This window comes from Colobus angolensis, unplaced genomic scaffold, assembly GCF_000951035.1.
Source record: "Colobus angolensis palliatus isolate OR3802 unplaced genomic scaffold, Cang.pa_1.0 Scaffold226, whole genome shotgun sequence".
Classification (NCBI taxonomy): domain Eukaryota; kingdom Metazoa; phylum Chordata; class Mammalia; order Primates; family Cercopithecidae; genus Colobus; species Colobus angolensis.
This window is the reverse complement of record NW_012115444.1, coordinates 1946092-1967517: the sequence shown is the minus strand read 5'-3', so window position 1 is coordinate 1967517 and position 21426 is coordinate 1946092.

Here is a 21426-nt window from a genome sequence, read left to right as displayed (position 1 = left end):
TATGGCACCTTGGGGAAAGGAGCTGTTTCTTATAATTCAGTTCTGAAAGCAACCAGATCCCCTGGATTTTGACATTTTAAATATTCTGAAGAGCAGTATCAAAAAAAAAAAAAAAAAAACCCAAAAAACTCATGTTGTATACGAGGTTTATACTGACTATAGTTTTTCTATATATATACTGTTACTATGGTAACCTATGGTAGCTAAACAGTGGAATAGGTAGAAACATGGGAAAGGTGTCATATCAGTGCCAGTAAAACTGTCAGAAAAAAAATTTGTTTCTTTACGTAGTTAACTAAGATTTATGACTTTTTAAATTTTCGTTTTCTGTTGAAAATTATCTTCATTTTGCTAATAGTTGTCTTTCATTGGTATCTTGGTAGTGTTTGAAGCCCATATTGTTAAACTGAATATTTGTTTGGGTTCTAGTTTTATAGGCCCAGTCAAGGAAAATGTGCAAAAATGTGTTCAAAGCACACTCTTTGGAAGAAAGGAGTATGTTACCTGAGGGAAATATGTTTTATTAATTTCTGGTAAGATTCAAAGTTAGTAATTTTTTTTATAGAGTTGGGGTAACACTATGTTGTCCAGGCTGGTCTCAAACTTCTGGGCTCAAGCCATCCTCCCACTTTGGCCTCCCAAAGCACGGGGATCATAGACATGAGCCATTGTGCCCCGCTGCAAAGTTAGCATTTTTTTCCTAGGGAAACTTTGTGTTGTTTTGCTTTAATCTTGTTCAATTAAAAAAAAAAAACTATATATTGAATTGGTTTCATATAATGAGGATGTTTAAATAAAAGTGTTGTCCTGGGGCCGGGCGCGGTGGCTCAAGCCTGTAATCCCAGCACTTTGGGAGGCCGAGACGGGCGGATCACGAGGTCAGGAGATCGAGACCATCCCGGCTAACACGGTGAAACCCTGTCTCTACTAAAAATACAAAAAAAACTAGCCGGGCGAGGTGGCGGGCACCTGTAGTCCCAGCTACTCCGGAGGCTGAGGCAGGAGAATGGCGTAAACCCGGGAGGCGGAGCTTGCAGTGAGCTGAGATCCGGCCACCGCACTCCAGCCCGGGTGACAGAGCAAGACTCCGCCTCATAAAAAAAAAAAAAAAAAAAAAGTGTTGTCCTTTTGATAAGTGATATTTACTTAGATTAGTCACAATGGAATAACCATTAAAACAACCTATATAGAACATATGCCACTGTTGGCTTCTAGAATTTATAAATATACTTGAAGTTTAAATTATGGCTATTTATTGAAGGTGCTTCATGATTTTGTCACTTTTGAATTATTTTTAATATCACAATGTTGCCCATAAGCTTGAAATCATAGGCAAATATACACACATAATGCCATCAATGCCATCTTCAAGCTATAAAAATAGAATTAATATGATCTTTCTCTTTAGATTTTATGGACATCCTGGCTAATTGCTGAGGAGCTTACTAAGGTCCTGCTTTCTCTGTTCAGTATCTTAAATAGACTTACGATGATAGAAAAATCCTCACTGTTACTAACATGTTTTTATGTAGTTATGCGCATCCTTTTTCTTTGATCCAAAACCGTAGACCACTGTTGACATATATATAGGCATGTCTCCACTTATAGCAGACATTGTAAATGGATGGACCACACAATGTGTTAAAATGGGAAGATGTATTAAAGAAACTCACATTTCTGACTTGTCCAAAAGACTTCTATCCCATCTAGCAACCTAGGCTCACAGTCCTTTACTGGAGCATTGATCTAGAGCCATGAAAGAACTGCTACTTTTAGGATAATTTCTACAGTCTTTGCATTTCCTGTCACTTGCCTCAACCTTACTCTCACAGAGGACCTCGGAAGGCCTGTAGGTTGGAATCTTTGAATTTAATGAAAGCATCAACACATATTTCACACTGTCGGTTCTTTCATAGCTCAAAAATTCTCAATATGGAAATACCTTCTGACAACAGGACCAATAGGATAGGAACTGAATAAACTTGGCCTCTCAAAAGTCCATTCAGGATGGACTAAGCATGCAGTGAAAAGCCAAGTATGCTGTGAAGTGTTCAGATGGTTCCAAATAGTCACATAATAAAAATGAACTCATACTTAGCAACCATAAATGCTACATAAACTCAATTTTTCACAACAGGCAGGAGGTAGTTATTATGTCCATTTTATAAATAAGGCTCAGAGAAGTTAAGGCCAAAGTTATGAATCAAGTAAGTGGCAGAGCTTGTTCTCAAGCCCAGTTTAGTTTGGTTGCAAAAATTGAGTGCCTGTGTTATATTTATGTAGGCAAATATTGACATTATTGAAATACCTATTTCTGTTCTTAACTAGGAGGTCAATTATTCTGTATAAAACAGTTTGATTGCAAGTTGTGTGTGTGTGTGTGTCTAAATCAGTAAATACATTTTTCTGAAAAGAGCTATAACTTTCATTGGATTCTCAAAAGGGAGCAGTGACCCAGAAAAAGCCTAAGAAATATGAATGATTGCATAATGTAGACACTTCTTAGAATTAGAAAAATTTACTAAATTGGCACTAGGAACAAAATATCTGCTTCTGATGTAATCTACTTGCCCAGCATAGATGAATCCTTCAGAGTCCCTTTTTCCCCACCAGTGAATATAAGATTTGATCATTCTCAGTCTTCAACTACCGCATTTTTTAAAAAATGAAAAAAAACCCGACAACTTTCTTTTTGATTAATGACATTCAGAACATTTCCACTGTGTAAGGAAAGGTCCATTTATAAGTGATAAAACATCAGGGTAAGAATTCTATAAATTCACTTTCATTAAAATGCCATTATTCCTCTTCCTTTTCCTTTTTACTTCTTCTTCTTTTTTTTTTTTCCTTCTTGAGCAATTCAGTCCAAAAGCAATTAGGAGAGGCACAGCAGGGTGCGTCTCCACACCTGGGAGGGTTATAGGGACCCTGAACAAGGTAAGGTGAGTGTCCATGTTGGTAGGTGGTGGCCCAGTGTAGGATGCTGAAAAATGCGCAGAGGGAAGAGAGAGGTCTGTGTAGTAAGGCAGCCCAGTGGTGAGGATGTCCGAACTCATAAGGTGTCAGGGTGCTACAGGTTGAGTGAGGTGAGCAGGGAGTCCTGGTGAAGGGCTGCTGCCTGGCCTAGGATGTACAGTCCAGGCTGGGGGAAGAGGACTTCCTTGCAGATGGTTGCCTAGCCCAAGGTATCAGTACCTTAGTTGGGTGAAAAAGGAACCCCTATATGGGGGTCAAAGTCTAAGTAGAACAATGAGATCACCCAGAGGAAGGAAGGTTGCCATGTATTATTGAAACAAGAGAAAGGTGAAAAGAATGTCCCTAGAGTAGGGGAGCCTGGAGTGGGGTATCAGAGCCTCAGTAGGTTGAGGAGGGCATTTGTGTAAATGGGCACCCCAGTGTGAGGTGTTGGAGCCCTGAGCCCAAGTAATACCTTGAGTGGGGTGATGAGGGCATTCACACAAGGAAAAGTTCGGGGCAGCAATGGGAGCTGAGTTACATAAAGGGTGGGTGAAACCAGTAAATACATAAGGATAACAAGAGCAAATTTCTCAATGTTGGAAAACAGAGTTACAAATATGGAAAGGGTGAAAATTAGAATACATTCTGGTGTTGAATTAGAATTACAGCGTCAATGTGAACTTGTGATTTCAATGTACATACATAGAAATTGAAAGATGTTTAGATGTAAATGTTTTTATGTGTGTATATTTGTGTGTATGTGTGTATGTGTGTGTGTGTGTGTATTCTACCTATATTCTCCATTTCTGTCCAATGAGAGAGTCTAGTAGCAACACCACAAGAGCAGTGAACAAGCCTAACTCCTCAGATCTTGTCCTCTAAAGACTCTTCTCTGCCAGAAAGAATCAAGACTCTTTGAAGAACAGCTAATTCCAGACTAGGGCCAGAAAGGTATAAGCCTAGCTTGGAATATCCTATTGTCAAGAAAAATAAAGAAATGCTCAAAATGTGCTGGGAAATCATAGTCATGTTTAAAGAATTCCCTTTGGTTAATCCAGAACAATTTGAGAATTAATTAAATAAAGATAATAATGAATCATATATCTTAAATAAAATTGGGATCCATGAGTTCATATGGTCACAAATAAATAAAGTAAACTAATTCATTTTGATGAGGCACATAATGTTAACACAATCTCAAATCCTTCCTCACCAAACACTTGCTAATTACAAAGGAGTAACTTTATAGTGGGGAAACCTGAGATGCTGCTTTCATCCAGTTCACATCCTCAGTAATGTGACAGATCAAAACCACATAGGGCCTGATATGATGCATAGGGGAGAACACATGAGAGATGCAGTGTTGGCCACAAGTCCCAGTCTATAGCTCACAGTCAGGTGGAAGAGACTCATGATCATAATATGGTAACTTGGTAATGTCTGTAAGTATAAATAACTGCTAACCTGGGGTGAGTCAGATAAATCTCAAAAAATAAGGGACTCTGTGACACTCCTGCCAAAGATGAATAACCTGAGTCTAGCCATGAAGAAAAAGGTTGACGAACCCTAATTGAGGACATTTTATCAAATAACTGGCCTTTAGTTCCACAATTTCAAGATCATGAGTGTCAATGAACATCAAGGAAATACAAGAGGAAGAAATTCCTCTTTTTTTATGTCCCAGTAGCAGCTCAGGAAGCAATGACCAAAAAACAAAAAACAAAAACAAAAAACAACAAAAAAAATCATTCATCTTATCTAAGAAAAAGTTACATGGGAACATAATAACTTAAACTCTTTGGCACAGCATTTCATTGCTGAAATTTTCAAAGCATGTATCTCCCTTAAAAGTATGTAACTTTTCATAGGACATTTCCAAGGGACATAGTTAACCCTCAGAAGAAAAATATAACTAATAAATAAAAGACAAACAAACTTATTCAGTTTTACTAGTAATCAGATAAATGAAACTTAGGACAATGAATATCATTGTTGTCTGTCATACTGGCAAAACACAGAGCAAACAATTAATATTTGTTGTTGGCAAAAATGAGGAGAAATTAATACTATTGTATCTTACTGAACGGTGTTTACACTGACGACTTTTCTGAAGAAGAATTAGGCATTATGGCTCAAAAACTTATGACAAAAGCATATGTACTTTAAGCAATTCTAATGGGAATTTATATTATGTCATTAAAATTATATGTAAAGATGTTGCCATACTAATATTTATTGGAGTGTGACTTCTATTTGCAAAATACCAAATTAATGATAATAATGTATTGTTTACATAATAAACAGAAGTATTAAAAATGATGGTGTGGCCGGGCGCGGCGGCTCAAGCCTGTAATCCCAGCACTTTGGGAGGCCGAGACGGGCGAATCACGAGGTCAGGAGATCGAGCCCATCCTGGCTAACACGGTGAAACCCTGTCTCTACTAAAAAATAGAAAAAACTAGCCGGGCGAGGTGGTGGGCGCCTGTAGTCCCAGCTACCCGGGAGGCTGAGACAGGAGAATGGCGTGAACCCGGGAGGCGGAGCTTGCAGTGAGCTGAGATCCGGCCACTGCACTCCAGCCTGGGCGACAGAGGGAGACTCCGTCTCAAAAAAAAAAAAAAAATGATGGTGTGGAAATACGTATATTTATAAAAAGATGTTCATGGCGCCCAATACTAAATGGAAAAAGTAGGTCATAATATGAACCCATTTTTTGTTAAAATACATATTTATACAAACAAGTAAATGTATATAAAAGAATCTGAAAAAAATCTCCAAAATATAATTGTGGTTATCTTGGCATTAAGACTATAGTGATTTTTAAGTTTTTCTCATTCTTTTTGTTTACCTCTATTTTTAAAATTATGCATGAAGAATGTAGTACTTGGGCAATTAAAGTTTTTTAAAGCTCTATTAGCTCATATGTATCAGATGTTGAATGTCATGACTTGGTAGGTTTTAAAGAAATATTGTCATTTTCTTGGTATACATTTTCCCTTAGAGTCAACAGAACTCAATCTTATATTAGTCTTCCTTTCACATTCTCTTGCTCAACTTAGAAAGCGTGTAACTTTCTTAAAGAAAAGCATTCAGCTTGTCTCAAGGCATTTCCATAAGTTGATTTAATCACGTCAAACCTGTCAGAAGCACTTAAGGAGCTACATTTGTTTATTGCAGCCACATGGTGTTCAAGAAAAGTGAAGTCAAAACAGAATGAAAGAAAGAAAATGCCCAGGATAGACAAACATGCCAATGTGCCAACATAAAACCGTTCCTGTGGTGACTTAGGAATGCAAGGAAATTAAACAAATTCCCAAGGGAGTGAAAAGTAAAGCAGAGATTCATGTTGGAGTGGCTCTATAGAAAATTTTTAAAAATCAGGTTCCATAATTATTGTCAACAATGAAGCTTCTATAAATTTTAGTTTTTTAAAAAACTATTCCTTTTACTTCAAAGTTTAGCTTCAATGTCCGTTATTTTTTGTGATTTTTCGGACTCACTCCAGGTTTGCAGTTATTTATATTTATAGACATTACCAAGTTATTATATTATGATCGTGGGTCTCTCCCACCTGGCTGTGAGCTGTGGACTGAGACTCTGGCCAACACTGCATCTCTCATTCTCTTTATAGCTGCAGTGCTTGACACGGTCCCTCTGGTTCAGACCAAGCATTTAGAAAATGTTTTTGCCCCACTTTATATATATAAAAAAAAACCTGAAAATGTTTTTGAATGAAAATGCTAAACGCATTAAAAAATGTTAAAATATTTTGACAGAAGAATCAGCAAATCACCTATTATTGATTTAACCACCCATAGACACACATGTGTGCGTGCTTTGTTAGGTGAAACCCCCTTTTTTAATTAACAGAAATGAGGTGTTGTTATGTTGCCCAGGTAGGTCTTGAACTCCTGTCCTCAAATGATCCTCCCACCACAGCCTCCCAAAGTGCTGGGATTACAGGCATGAGCCACTGTACCCAGCTGGAAAAATCTTTTATGTGATACTGGAATGTTTTGTGAGCCAAATGTGTACTTCATTTCCGACTCAGAAATATTGATAGAAGTTTGCCAACTGATATTCAAAGAAAGAAAAAAAAAGAAAGAGGAAGGAAGGAGGGAGGGAATAAAAAGAAAGAAAGAGAAAGGAAAGAGGAGAGAGGAAGGAAAGAAGGTAAGAAAAGAAACACAGATTCTTATTTTTCACATATGCAATCAGCAATTTCACACATACTGCCCCTGAAACTTTACACTATCCTTTGTGTTTCTTTTCCTTGTTTCTGCCCTGGAAGATGGACATTTTGCACAGTTCACTAAAGCGTCAAAACTCTAGAGTAGACGCCCAGAGACCATATGACATTTGAAAACATAGCCATCAGAAGGGAAGATAATGTAAATTTCAAGGAAGCATATTATTCAAAAGGGCAAATTGTTTTCTATTCCTGCTCAGACTTGACTTTCCTGAGTCTTCTAATCACATGGCTTTTGATATCCAGACTCATTATGTCAGCCATCGCCCTAGTTTGTGTTGCTAAGAAATTTCTCAAATTCTAGTAAGAATAGGATGATTTAGTATTATTTGAATTCTGTTCAATTTGTACCTTCATTACAGCTTTGACTCACTTTTGATGAAGTACATTTTACCATTTCATTGCATTTTTTTCCTAAATGTACCTGCCTGTTTCCATTTAAAAGATCATAGACTCTTAGAAGGCAGAAGTCCTTCCTCTCACAGAGTAGGCACCCACTAAATTAGAGGCTTGGCTGAATGAGTGAGTGAGAGGGCTATCTTATTCAGTTAAGTATTATTGTTTGTAAATTGCTGCTGCAAAAACGCTTCCCCTTCTCCCAACAAAAATGGAAAAAAGGCAGTGTTTCCTCAAGTCTTCTTGCATGGACTATTGATCTCATTGGATATTAGTGTTTAAGTTAAAATAAATTATGAATATTGCAAATGAATCTAAACAAAATCAAACACATTTTTAACCCCAAGACATATCACAGCATCTGATATGCTAATACACCAATCATGAGTTACTTTTTCTTTTCATTTTTCTAGTTATTTATTTATTTATTTTTTACTTTTATTTCAGGTTCAGGGGTATATGTGAAGGTTTGTTACATAGGTAAACTAATGTCACGGGAATTCATTGTGCAGATTATTTCATCACCCCAGAGTTAAGCCCAGTTCCTAATAGTTATCTTTGCTCCTCTCCCTCTTTTCATCCTCCACCCTCGAATAGACCCCAGTATCTGTTTTTTCCTTCTTTGTGTTCTTAAGTTCTCATTATTTAGCTCCAACTTATAAGTGAGAGCATGCAGTATTTGGTTTTCTGTTCTGACATTAGTTTGCTGAGAATAATAGCCTCCAGCTCCATCCATGTTCCTGCAAAAGTTATGATGCCATTCTTTTTTGTGGCTGCATAGTATTCCATGGTGTGTGTGTGTGTGTGTGTGTGTGTGTGTGTGTGTATACATTTCTTTATCCAATCTATCACGAATGGGCATTTAGGTTGATTCCATGTCTTTGCTATTGTGAATAGTGCTGCCATAAACATTTGCATGCATGTGTCTTTATGGTAGAATGCTTTACATTCCTGAGTATATACTCAGTAATGGGATTGCTGGGTCAAATGGTAGTCCTGCTTTTAGCTATTTGAGGAATCACCATACTGCTTTCCACAGTAGTTAAACTAATTTACACTCCCACCAGCAGTGTATAAGTGTTGCCTTTTCTCTGCAACCTCACCAGCATCTGTTCTTTTCTGACTTTTTAATAATTGTCATTCTGACTGGTGTGAGATGGTGTCTCATCATGGTTTGATTTGCATTTCTCTAACACCAATCATGAATTTCTAAGAGGTTTTGTAGCATCCAATATTTCCAGAATGTATCTGATTGTGAAACATTTTTTGGAACATTTGACAGGATTATGTTCTGGGAACTCATTTTGGGGAGGTTGTTATAAATCATTCCTGCAACAATAATCCACATTTATTCAGCCTTTGGAATGTGCCAAACACTGTGGTGTTAAGGTTATAGAGATAAATAAAGGAATGTCTGCTCCTGAGGTGCTCTTGAGCACAGGTGTATTCAGAACAGAAAAACTGTTGAGTCAGATTGCAAGTGATATAATAGAAGTGTGAACTGAGTGCCCAGGGAACAAATTGTAGCTCACTCCAGGAAGAAGTTAGAGCTCATTGGAGAAAGTAAGTTAATTCATTAGCTGATTTTCTTATAACAGGTGGCATCTAGCATCCTGAGGACATCTGGGATGAAGACTTTTTCTTACGAGCAATGAATGGAAAAAGAAGAGAGGAGACATTTGATTGTTTCTTGCATTTTCCTGCTGCCATTACTGCCTTTCATCAGATAGTGCCACTGCAATCTTCCTTTAAGAATGGAGAGTGGTGGCCAGGCGCGGTGGCTCAAGCCTGTAATCCCAGCACTTTGGGAGGCCGAGATGGGCGGATCACGAGGTCAGGAGATCGAGACCATCCTGGCTAACACAGTGAAACCCCCGTCTCTACTAAAAAATACAAAAAACTAGCAGGGCGAGGTGGCGGGCGCCTGTAGTCCCAGCTACTCGGGAGGCTGAGGCAGGAGAATGGCGTGAACCTGGGAGGCGGAGCTTGCAGTGAGCTGAGGTCCGGCCACTGCACTCCAGCCCGGGCGACAGAGCGAGACTCCGTCTCAAAAAAAAAAAAAAGAATGGAAAGTGGCTTAGTGGAGAAGTTCTGGACAGGAGTCAGGTGACGATGGGCAGTGAACATTTTGTGCTATTATTCTTCCAACATCCATTGCTACTTCTTCTGGAGTGGAGTGGAGCTTCAGTTTTTATTAGGAGAACCACACTTCCTCTTTGGTCCATCCATTCAGGTAGGCCCATGCTACCTTCTGCTCAAGGCATAGGCATATGACCTAAGCCTAGTTCATCCACATAGTCCATCTCCCTGGACAGTGATTGGTTTAGTATTGTAATTAAAGCCAGTGAGGCTCAATATTTGTTCAAATGTGAAGAAACTCCTGTGAAACAGACACTCTCTTTCCACCAGACTTGAGGCTGATGGATATAGATCTCAAATTGCCACTTCAGGGCAACTGTGTGGACAGAACATGTCTGGGAATGAAGCCAACCTGGTGAAGAGTGGTACTGAAAAACAGAGCGGGAAGGACACCTGGAGGTCAGTTTTGGATATCTGAATCCAGCTTTGTTTGAAACTACTTTTAAAGTTTTCATTTATATGTCAACTAAATTTCCTTCTTTTAAGCCCATTTGACCTGAGTTTGTGTCTTTTGCAACAGGAAGGATATAACAGAGTTATACTAACTAGCTGCTAATTAGCTGTGTGCCTCTTAGAAGTCACAGTTACTAAACAGATAGGGGTCTCAGTTTCCCATATATAATATAAAATGGTTGAACTAGATGGATGAATTTCATACTTTGGTTTAGGTATACCTTCTTCTCAAAGGGAATCTTATACTGTATGTCATGCTAATAGGTAAAATAGATAAAATGCCTTTACTGAATCAACATGGATTTACAGAAGCCTGCCCACACGTCAATAGTTCACAGCTTAAAATCACTGGATGGGCCGAGTGTGGTGGCTCACGCCTGTAATCCCAGCACTTTGGGAGACCAAGGTGGGGGGGGCAGATCATGAGGTCAGGAGTTCGAGACCAGCCTGGTCAGCATGGTGAAACCTCGTCTCTACCAAAAATACAAAAAAAAATTAGCCTGGCGTGGTGGCGGGCGCCTGTAGTCCCAGCTACTCAGTAGGCTGAGGCAGGAGAATCGCTGGAACCGGCGAGGCGGAGGTTTCAGTGAGCCGAGATCAAGCCACTGCACTCCAGCCTGGGCGACAGAGCAAGACTCTGCCTAAAACAAACAAACAAACAATAAATAAAATAAAATCACTGGATGGTGTATTAATGAGTTCTCTAGAGGGACAGAACTAATAGGATATAAGTATGTATGAAAGGGAGTTTATTAAGGAGAATTCACTCTCCCCGCCCCGTTCACAAGATGAAGTCCCATGATAGGCCGTCTGCAAACTGAGGTACAAGAGGCCAGTAGTGGCTCAGTCTGAGTCCCAAACCCTCAAAAGTAGGGAAGTCGACAGTGCACCTTTTAGTCTGTGGCCACAGGCCTGAGAGCCCCTGGCAAACCATTGGTGTTAAGTCCAAGAGTCCAAAGGCCAAAGAACCTGGAGTCTGATGTTCAAGAGCAGGAAGTATCCAGCATGGGAGAAAGATGAAATCTGGAAGACTCAGCAGGACAGTGTATTCCACCTTCTTCCACCTGCTTTTCCTAGCAGTCTTGGCAGCCAATTGGATAGTGCCCACCCACACTGAGGACGGGTCTTCCTCTCCTAGTCCACTGGCTTAAATGTTAATCTCCTCTGGCAATGCCCAGACACACCCAGAAACAATACTTTGCATGCTTTAAGCCAATCAAGTTGACAATATTAACCATCACAAATGGTATGTCCTTTAATATCTTTTCCAATGCTAATTATCTATAATTCTGATTTTATGAAGTCTTATTAATATCCAGGTCAATGTTTCAGAATTAAGTTTGTAAAGCTTAAGCAGATGATTTAGCTTATGAGGGGATAGTGAAATAGCACTGGTACAAGGACATTCTGGAGTTGGGAATATGTTTTTAGGTAAAACTCCACTAATGTACCAGCAGCAGAACCAGAATATACACTGTTGGTTGTGGTTATTAACTGTGTTTCATTTATAAAACATGATTGTCTGAGCAGGGAAATACCCTTTATTTTGTGTGTGGTTGATTGGTTTTACCAAGAGTTCTGATTGAAATGGTTGGGGACCAGTTCTTTCACCTTGCATGAGAGCAAGACCTTCATTTCTAAAATGGATTAAACCAATATGCTGAGTGATCCATTTGTTCTTTTCACATTGTATTTGGATTTCATTACTGGAGAAGTCAAAAGGCCATTTTCATTTTGGACTCTGGAAAGGTCATTTGTTACTCATGTTTTTATTTCCCTGTTCTTAGTTTTGATCATGAGGAAGAAAAAAGAGAATGGTAGTAGTATTTGATTAGTCTCATCACGAATTCATTATTTTCTGACTATTCTTGCTGGGCTTTAGACACTAATTGTATCTGTCAATATGGTAAAAATCATTTTGGATTAAGACCACAGTAGACTGTTTAAGACTGCCATTTCAGAGAAGGAAACTAAGACTTTGGAAACCTTTCTAAGCTTAAGACATCAGAAGTCCCATGAAGGACCATAGACACAGTTTAGTAAAGAAAATAATTTCTCACATAAAAATGTAAAAAAAAGAAGAAACAATTTCCATAACTTATTAGTTTTATGAATTAACCTTGGCCATAGCTCTAAAAGTGATAATAATAAAAAGAGTGATAATGATTTTAATAACTCAGAAGTTTCATCTACCTGGGCTATCATATTGATTGTTTTGATTTCAAATAATGGCAGCAGCATTTTGTTCCAAGAAAATAAATTAAGTTAATCTTTCTGCTACTTGTAAACAGTCTTTATTTGTTTAAATCCCACTCTTACAATACCACACCTAGTACCACTGTAGAAAAGTACTTTATAGAAGCTTCTGGTTATTAATATTCAGAGTATTTTTTGCTGAAAAACTTGACACTAAAATACTTAAAAACTGTAAAAAAAAGTTTAGAAAAAAAATAAGCACAGTAGCAGCTAGCTGAGTGAAGCCAATGGATTCTAAAAATGCTTGCTAGAAAACAAAATGTGTAAGAACAGTACAGCTAATCTTCTCCAGGTTTATTCTTGGAACCAGAACAAAACTACCTAAAAAAGAACAATACAGTAAACTCCTTTTTACATATTGCTTCATTTCAGAACCAGAAGGATTCAAGAGAATATTTATAGGAACTAACAATCTTCTCTTAACTTGTCTATTTTCACCTATCTTTTAACCAGAGATTAAAGAGAAATCTTAATCTTTGGTTTACATGAGAAAATGTAGTCACTGCTTCTGAAAAGATGCTTTTCTTCCTCCTACCCCTCTCAGTACAAAAGCAAAACTGCTATGGTGTTTTCTTGCCTTGAAAAATGCTCTTTTATTTTTGCAACTTATAGTAATATTCTAAGGCCAATATTTAAAATAGATATAAGAATTTTATAACTTTCCATCTGTGATAAATGTATGTAATTTTGCATATTTAATATTATAAAATAAAACATCTTTAAGTGTCATGAAGAGTATTTTGTTAGTAGCCAGTTTGCTCACCTTTGTACATTTTATACCTTAAAAAAATTTGCCACAGGATGTACATGTTAACCTATCATGAAATACATGTTCCTTCAGGAAAACACTTCAAAAGTGCTTCTTTGGTGTTGCCTTATAGTGAAATACAAAATAGACTTATTGAGAGGATATACATAGGATATATTTTATTATTTTATATATGATATAGTCCTAGTAAACAAATATTTAATATATGCATATTATGTACCAAACATTAATCTAGAGTCTGGAAATAAAGCAGTGAACTAAACAGACAGATGTTCTTTTCCCAACAGAAATTACATCCTGGCAGAGGGCACAGAAAATAATCAAGCAAGTAAAACACATAATATGTCAGAGGAAGGTGAGAGCTATGGAAAAGAAAAGCAAACAGAGTGGTCAAAATTATAAGAGCAAAGTGTGGGAATTGCCATATAAAATGGAATGGTCAAGGAAGGCCTTGTTGGTATGCAGGCTAAGAGAGAAAAATATTCCTATGTGCATGATTATTATCTTGTCTCCTCTATGACACCAAAAGCTCCATAAAAACACTGTTCTATCTGTTTTTATGTACTGCAAAATTTTCAAGATCTGTCACAGTAACAGAAATAGAAGTGCTTAGAATTTGTGTAATGGATGAAATAACCTCATATAATAAAGTCTAGAATACCCACCAGTGGACAAAAAGGGCATTAAGAAGCACATAGAACAAAAATAATCTATAGGAAGAGTTAGTGTAATAAATAAATAGTTAACAAATATTACAGATCAAAGTCATTGCAAGAGTTTTCAGCAAATTGAAGGGAAACCAGCCCTCTTTAGTCAGGCATATCATTTAATATAACAAAAAATTAATGAGGTGCTTTCAGAACAGAATTTCCTAAACTGTGTTATATAGAACACTGTCTTAGTCCATTTTGTGTTGTCATAAGAAATAGCTGAGACTGGGTAATTGATAAAGAAGACTTTATTTTGCTCACAATTCTGGAGGCTGGCAAATCCAAGATCAGGCAGCCTATTTGGTGAGATCTCATGCTTCTTTAACTTGTGACGAAAAGCTTAAAGGGAAGCAGGCATATGCAGAGACCAAATATCTATGTGAAGGAAAAATCCTCTTGTGGTCACTAACATGGTTCCTTGAGGGTGAAAACTCTTTTCCACCAGAAGGCATTAATCTATTCATGAGGGATCTGCTCCCATGACCCGAACACCTCCCACTAGGCCCCACCTCCCAACCCTGTCACATAGGAATCAAATTTCAACATAAGTTTTGGTGAGGATAAAACTCATCCAAACCATAGAAAACACTTAGATACTGTGATATTCCATTAAAACATGTTTTCTTTAACTATAAGCTCAATATTAGCAGGTTCTGAGTCTATCGTTGACATAATGGAGTCACTAAATCTAGGACAGTGTTCTCAACATGGCAAACTCTGGATAAATATTTTCAAACAAGGAAAGAAGAGTAAATTTCTTTACTGTAAAGCTACTCAGAAATTTTAATATACATTATAAATTTCCAAATGGAGAATAGGGTTGTATATTTCCAAATGGAGAATGCAGAATTTTTATATTACATCTTTTTCAGTTGCAAGTGAAAGAAAAGTCAGTCAACTATGCTTAGATAAAAGAGGAATCTTTTGACTCACAAGTAAAACGTTCAGTAATAATTTTGGATTTAGGTTTGGTTTAATGTAAACATGTGTTTAATAACTCATATAATTTTATTCAGGCTCACTTTTCTCTCTCTCTCTCTCTCTCATTTGTTATGGTCTGTTGCTTACAGATGTTTTCTGAATGATGACCATTGACAATTTTTGGCTTATTTCATTCACAGTTATTCCAGTAGGAAAGAAAATGTCTTTCTTGCTTACTTGTCAAAGAAAACAGATCTTAAAATTAGACTTGATTGTCCTGGCTATGAGTGTGTACTAATTCTTAAATCAATCACTATGGCTAGAGAATGTGTTAAGATTTTTTGGTCAGGCCTAGATCCCATGCTGCCTTTGGAGACTGGGAGCAGGGTAGTTCTTCAAACAAAAATGAGTACTCTTACCCAGAAAGGAAGAAATCAATGCTGGTTGCAAAACACAATCATGCATTAAAATCTGATCATATCACTATTGTGTTTTCTAAATTAAAATCTAATCATATTATACCATGTTTCATTTCATTTTTTGATAATTACCCATTTTTTAAATCAGAGTTTCTCGCACTAAGCATCCACAGAAAAGGGCAATTCCACTGTTTATGAAGTAAAAAGAATATTTCTGAGAGATGAACCATCAGCACTCCCAGCAATACTGAAGGTGGTGGAGGATCTGAGTGGTGTTCACAGCCTCCACTATTAGGCAGGTGTCTATATGTATATGTGTATGTGTATGTATATGTATGTTTGCATGTGTGTACCTGTGTGTGTATCTGGATATGCATGTGTGTTGGGGGGTGGGGGGAACATTTTGTTCTACTCCATTTTCGTTCTGTTTTCAGGTGGGGACCACAGGCCAGGTGGGCAAGAATAAAGAATCAATAATGGCTATTGGCTACAGAAGTACCTTTCCCTCCCACCCTTCCTTCCTTCCTTCCTTCCTTCCTTCCTTCCTTCCTTCCTTTTTTCCCTGCTGAGAGATCATGAGCATTAAATAAACTAATTACATGTAAAGCCGTTAGAACAGTATGAACCACATAGTAAGTGTTTCATAAATGTTAATGATGATGATAATGATTACTCATCTAATGCATTTAATTCTTCTTGAATGTTTCATAGAGTGGCTTCTAAAGCTTTTTGTTTAAAAATGTCAGCTTCTAATATAGTTCCAGTGCTATTTAAATGCATGTGTCATTGATATCAAACTGCTAGGGAAGCTTTTTGAAAGTCCACACTGAGAAAAATGCAGCAGAAGGCAGTGAACACAACAAAGCATCATATACTTATGGGCCAGTCTTTCTTATATACTTTCTTCTCTGTACCTAGAATGGCACTTTCTCCACATTTTTTTTCTTGTGTTTCTTTGAAGATCAGTTCAAATACCAGCCTATTACAGAGGTAAACTGCTTTATATTTGGCCTCTGTAGCATCTTAACATGACTGGATTATATCTCTAACACTCTTGTGATCATTTGTATATTTTGCATATGTTGCTTCCTTCACAAGTGTGCATGTGTGCACCCACATATGTTTTTGATCATATGTATATATGATCAAATACATCAAAAATATATATACATATATGATAAAAAATATATAATGTATTCAATAATGCTATGATTAAGTGGTATATGTAATTGAACCTGATATATATTCAGAGAATTAGAAAGATTAAAATCTGTCATCAACAAAATCATATGAAGTTTTCAAAAGTCATAAAACCTGGCTGAGTTATCTGTTCTTTTGCATTATCTGTATTACTCCTCCTCCCTATTCATGAAATAAACTGGGGTGACTTTAATTATACAGGAGTGAATTACATTCTTCTATGTACACATACTTTAAAAATTTACAGCCGGGCGCGGTGGCTCAAGCCTGTAATCCCAGCACTTTGGGAGGCCGAGACGGGTGGATCATGAGGTCAGGAGATCGAGACCATCCTGAGCTACACGGTGAAACCCCGTCTCTACTAAAAAATACAAAAAAAACTAGCCGGGCGAGATGGCGGGCGCCTGTGATCCCAGCTACTCGGGAGGCTGAGGCAGGAGAATGGCGTAAACCCGGGAGGCGGAGCTTGCAGTGAGCTGAAATCGCGCCACTGCACTCCAGCCTGGGCGACAGAGCTAGACTCCGTCTCCAAAAAAAAAAAAAAATTTACAAAAGATTCTCCTATAAGGAATATTATATAGATACGGTTCCTGCTTGCTAGTATCTTATCATTTTAAAGTGCCTTAATTGGAGTAGTCACAGAAAATAAAATTTGTCATAAAAGCAGGTGATAAAACAGACTATAAATATGTATATTTAAATTTTTATATGTGTATATATACATACATGATGATGATACTTAATTGGGATAAATGATGTGATTAAAAAGATCAAAGTTTTAGAAAGTACTAATATTTTCTTTATAAAAACTTATCTTTGAAATTGTTTTGACACTATCTACTTTTCTCTGTTTCTACTGATGCTACAGATTCAAATGGTTATTTTTTTTTATTCTGCACACTGCCACAGCCTTTTCTACCTTGTTATCCCCACTGGATAATTCATCCTTCACTGTGCTGCAAATGACATTTTAAAATAGACATAAGGTCCAGCTATGATGGAGTAAATTGGACTTGCTTTCCACTGTAAACAACTAGAAAATTGCACAAAATATGTAAGAAAACATGTTTTCAGACACTGGGCACTAGGCAGCATAGGACTGCCATCCCTGATGGAGGGGAAACAAATAAGATTACCCCAGATTTCAACTGGAGGTACTTTCCAGAGAGTGGTGTAGTAAGAGGGATCAAAAAGCATGAAGTTTTTTATTTATATTTACTTGAAAAGATAACAAAGTTTGAGGAGATTAAGGAAGAAGTGAATTGTAGGGCAGAATAATAGAGAAGAAGCAGCTGTAAATAGGAATGTTGCAGAAACCCACACGGGATTTCCTATAGTCTGTTACTGTATATCAGACTGCATATGCAACAGGTGAAGCTTTGTGAAGCTGAGCTGGAAACAGCTTTGGAAATGAAACTTTAAAAACAGAACCCACAAGGGCTGAGGGATTTTTGAGTTCAAGTAATTTAAAATGAAGAAGATTTGACCATCTGGCGCATTCAGTAGAGCTCAAATGAGGGTCATAGTTAAGCAGTAGGGTTGAACATGCTCCAGTGAAGATTAAAAACAAGGCTTTTAAAGGGCTAATCTTACCCTGAAGGAAGTTAACTGTCTACCATAAAAAAGGCATCTAACACTTTTTTAAAAAAGAAAAAATAACTCAACACTCAATGTAAGATTCACAATATCCAGCATCCAATAAAAATATTAAACATTAGAAGGTTTGATTTATAATGAGAAAATTAAATCAATAAAAATAAACAAATCAATCAATAAAAATAGTCCCAGAGATAACAGAGATAGTAGAACTGGAGTGTGAAAGATGTAAAGTAGCTGTTACACACATTCTAAGTATGCTCAGGGATTTAAATAAAATATGAACATAATGAGAAAAGAAATGAAAGATGTAAAAAAATGAGACTTGTCAAGACAAAATATTTATTATTTAAAAGGAAAAATTCATTATTAAACTATAAGAAGTTTAGGTACTGCAAAAAACACACAAAAAAAACAACAATAATAAAAGATCTGTTAAGTGTAATCAATACAGTAGTAAAAAAACTCAAACTGAAGTATAAGAAGAAGAGAGGCAGAAATAAACATGAACAGATCTTCAGTGACCTGTATGACAATATTAAGCAGTATAATATATGTATAAGTGGGGATACATTAAACTGTTTGAAATAATAATGACTGAAAATTTCCTAATTTGATGAAAACAATAACCCCATATATTCAAGAAGTCACATGAACCTGATGTATAATAGTATAAACCCAAAGACAAACTTCTAGACACATCACAATTAAAATTTCTGAAAACAATGCCTTTTGTTGTCTTAAACACAATGGACAGATTTTGTAGAGAAGAAACAGAAAAATTATCACAGATTTCCCTCAGAAACTATGCTAGCCAGTTAACAGTGGGATAAGAAAATGAAATATCTAAAATCTACATAATAAACCCAAAAGAAATCAAAACATGAGAAAACGAGAGACAAAGTACAATGGGACATGTAGAAAGCAGTAACAAGATGGTAGATTTGAACTCAAACATATCAATAATTAATTAAAATGTTAATGGTTTAAACACTCTAATTAGAAGGCAGAAATAACCAGATTGGATGAAAAAGCAATATCCAGGTATATGCTGTTTACAAGAAACCTACTTTAATATAAAGATACAGATAAGTAAAATAAATGGGTGGAAATGATATACCCTGCAAGTACTTAAAAAAAACTGTAAAGATTATATTATGATTAAACAAAGTTCCCTGCTATTCACTGGGAACTTTTATCATGAATCAATTCAATTTTTCACCAAGGGCTTTTTCTGTACTTAAATATGGCCAGTTGATCTCAACCAAAATGTCAAGGTAATTCAAAGAGAAAGGTTAGCATTCTCAACAAATATTGTTAGAAGAACTAGATATTCATATGGAAAAGAATAAACATTTTACTTTACTTTATGCCATATATAAATTCAAAATGAATCATAGATAAAAATATAAAAGCTAAAATTTTAAAGTATTTTTAGGAAAAGATAAAAGAAATTATGAAGGCTGAGGTGCCTTGTTCTAATCTGGTGAAAATAAAAGTCTAGGCTCCTCATTTGGCTTTTTCTGTTGTGGATGGAGGTGGCACCATTGTTTTTTGTTGTGGTGCCTCTGTTGCTTTGGCAGGCTTTTTGGAAGATGTTGTCAGTATTCACCCATTGGTTTTCTAAGTTGTTAGTGCCTCCAACACCCTGTCTAGCATTTATGAGGCAAAAAGAAAATCCAAGAATCTTATCACTGTATTGTTTCTCACATCCTGCAATCCTTAGCCAGTCTGATTTCTTCTTCTTTTCATCTTTTACAGTCTTTTCATATTTGTTTTATTTATAATATTATGACTTTTTGGCTGTATTCAGTAAAAGAAATATGAAAACATTATATCCACAACATCATCCTAGAAGTAGACTTCCCACAAATAATACTTCAGTATTTGTGTTTTTTTCTGTAGCTAAAGTTTATAATTTTTACTGTTATTTATATATTTACATATCTAAATAAATTCAATGCCTGCCACTAGTTCTTATATCCTAGGTTTTTCCATTGTTTAGTTGTTTATATTTTTCAACAGGTAGTGTTTGTATTTTTTCACTAAGGTTAATGAGTGCACTATTTTGCAGGCTTATGTGTATTGCAAATGAATAATTTCATTATATTTGAAGTATAATTTTACTCATTATACAGCTTTCAAATGAAGTTCCCTTTCCCTCAGAACTCTGTAGACTTGCTTCATTTGTAAATATTCCTCTGGAATCATTTAAAATTAGTTTGATTTTCTTTGTTCTGTCTAACTTATGTTTCTATCTGGGTGCTAATAGCATTCTCTTAAATATTATTTTTCAGTATCACCTTGATCAGTCTTTGTGTTGATCATTTTGTTTCAAATTTTCTTTTTTAGGACTTAATGTGCTATTTCAGTCTAAAGTTCCAAGTCTTTTTAAAATTCAAGTAAGTTCCTTGTCTCTTCAAAGTCTCTGTCCTTCATGTTCCTATCCTGTCACATTTTTTGTTTTTCTCCAGGAATACTGGTCATGCATATGTTTGATCTCCTTAGCTGGTATTTCATACCTATCTTATTCTTTAAATTCTTTAACTTTTTTTATTGTTTACTTTCAGACCTCACTTTTTTTTCCAAGCCTGTCTTTCATCCCAACAATATTTTTCCAATATATATTGTTTATAATGTAATTTTTTGACTTTAAATTATTTGTCATATTTTTAATCTCCTGCTTTTGTCTAATGTCTTCCTTTTTCAGTAAATATGTTGTTTGACTTTCATTTATAATCAATGATTTTAACTTTTATAAATTACAGAAAATTTATCCAAATTATCTCATGTTTCCTCCATTTCCTTTTAAGGTAGATATTCTTCATGCGTACTTTTTTTTAGTTCTTTCAAATTATTAAATCAAGGAAGGCTTTTCTTCCTGAGTAATTCTATGGGGGAGGATACAGGGAAGTGCTGTCTAAATATTAGAATGTTAGAATCAGGTGTGTGATATAGTATACCCTCTTACATGTCTGTTATGACTTAAGTCCTGGGAGTTCAACTCAGTCTTTGACTTACAACAGTTAAGTCAGGACCACAGTGAAGAATGAAGCCACAGGCTTTGTGTTGTGATCTGGGTATCACAACAGTTTTCTTTGTCTTTCTCTTCTCTTTACTTATAGCAATCCCCAACAGATGTTTAATATTTGATGATAATGTAGGAACATCAGAAAGTAATATTTATATATAATTACCATTTACAACTTGAAACATACAAAAATTGAGAAATTCAATTGAATAGTCATGTGTTTCAGGATATTTCAGAATTTGGAAACATAAAGACAGATACCTAGGTGCCTGCTAAAGTTTTCATCGGAGTATTATAACAACTGGAGTGTGTGATTCAATATTCTATTA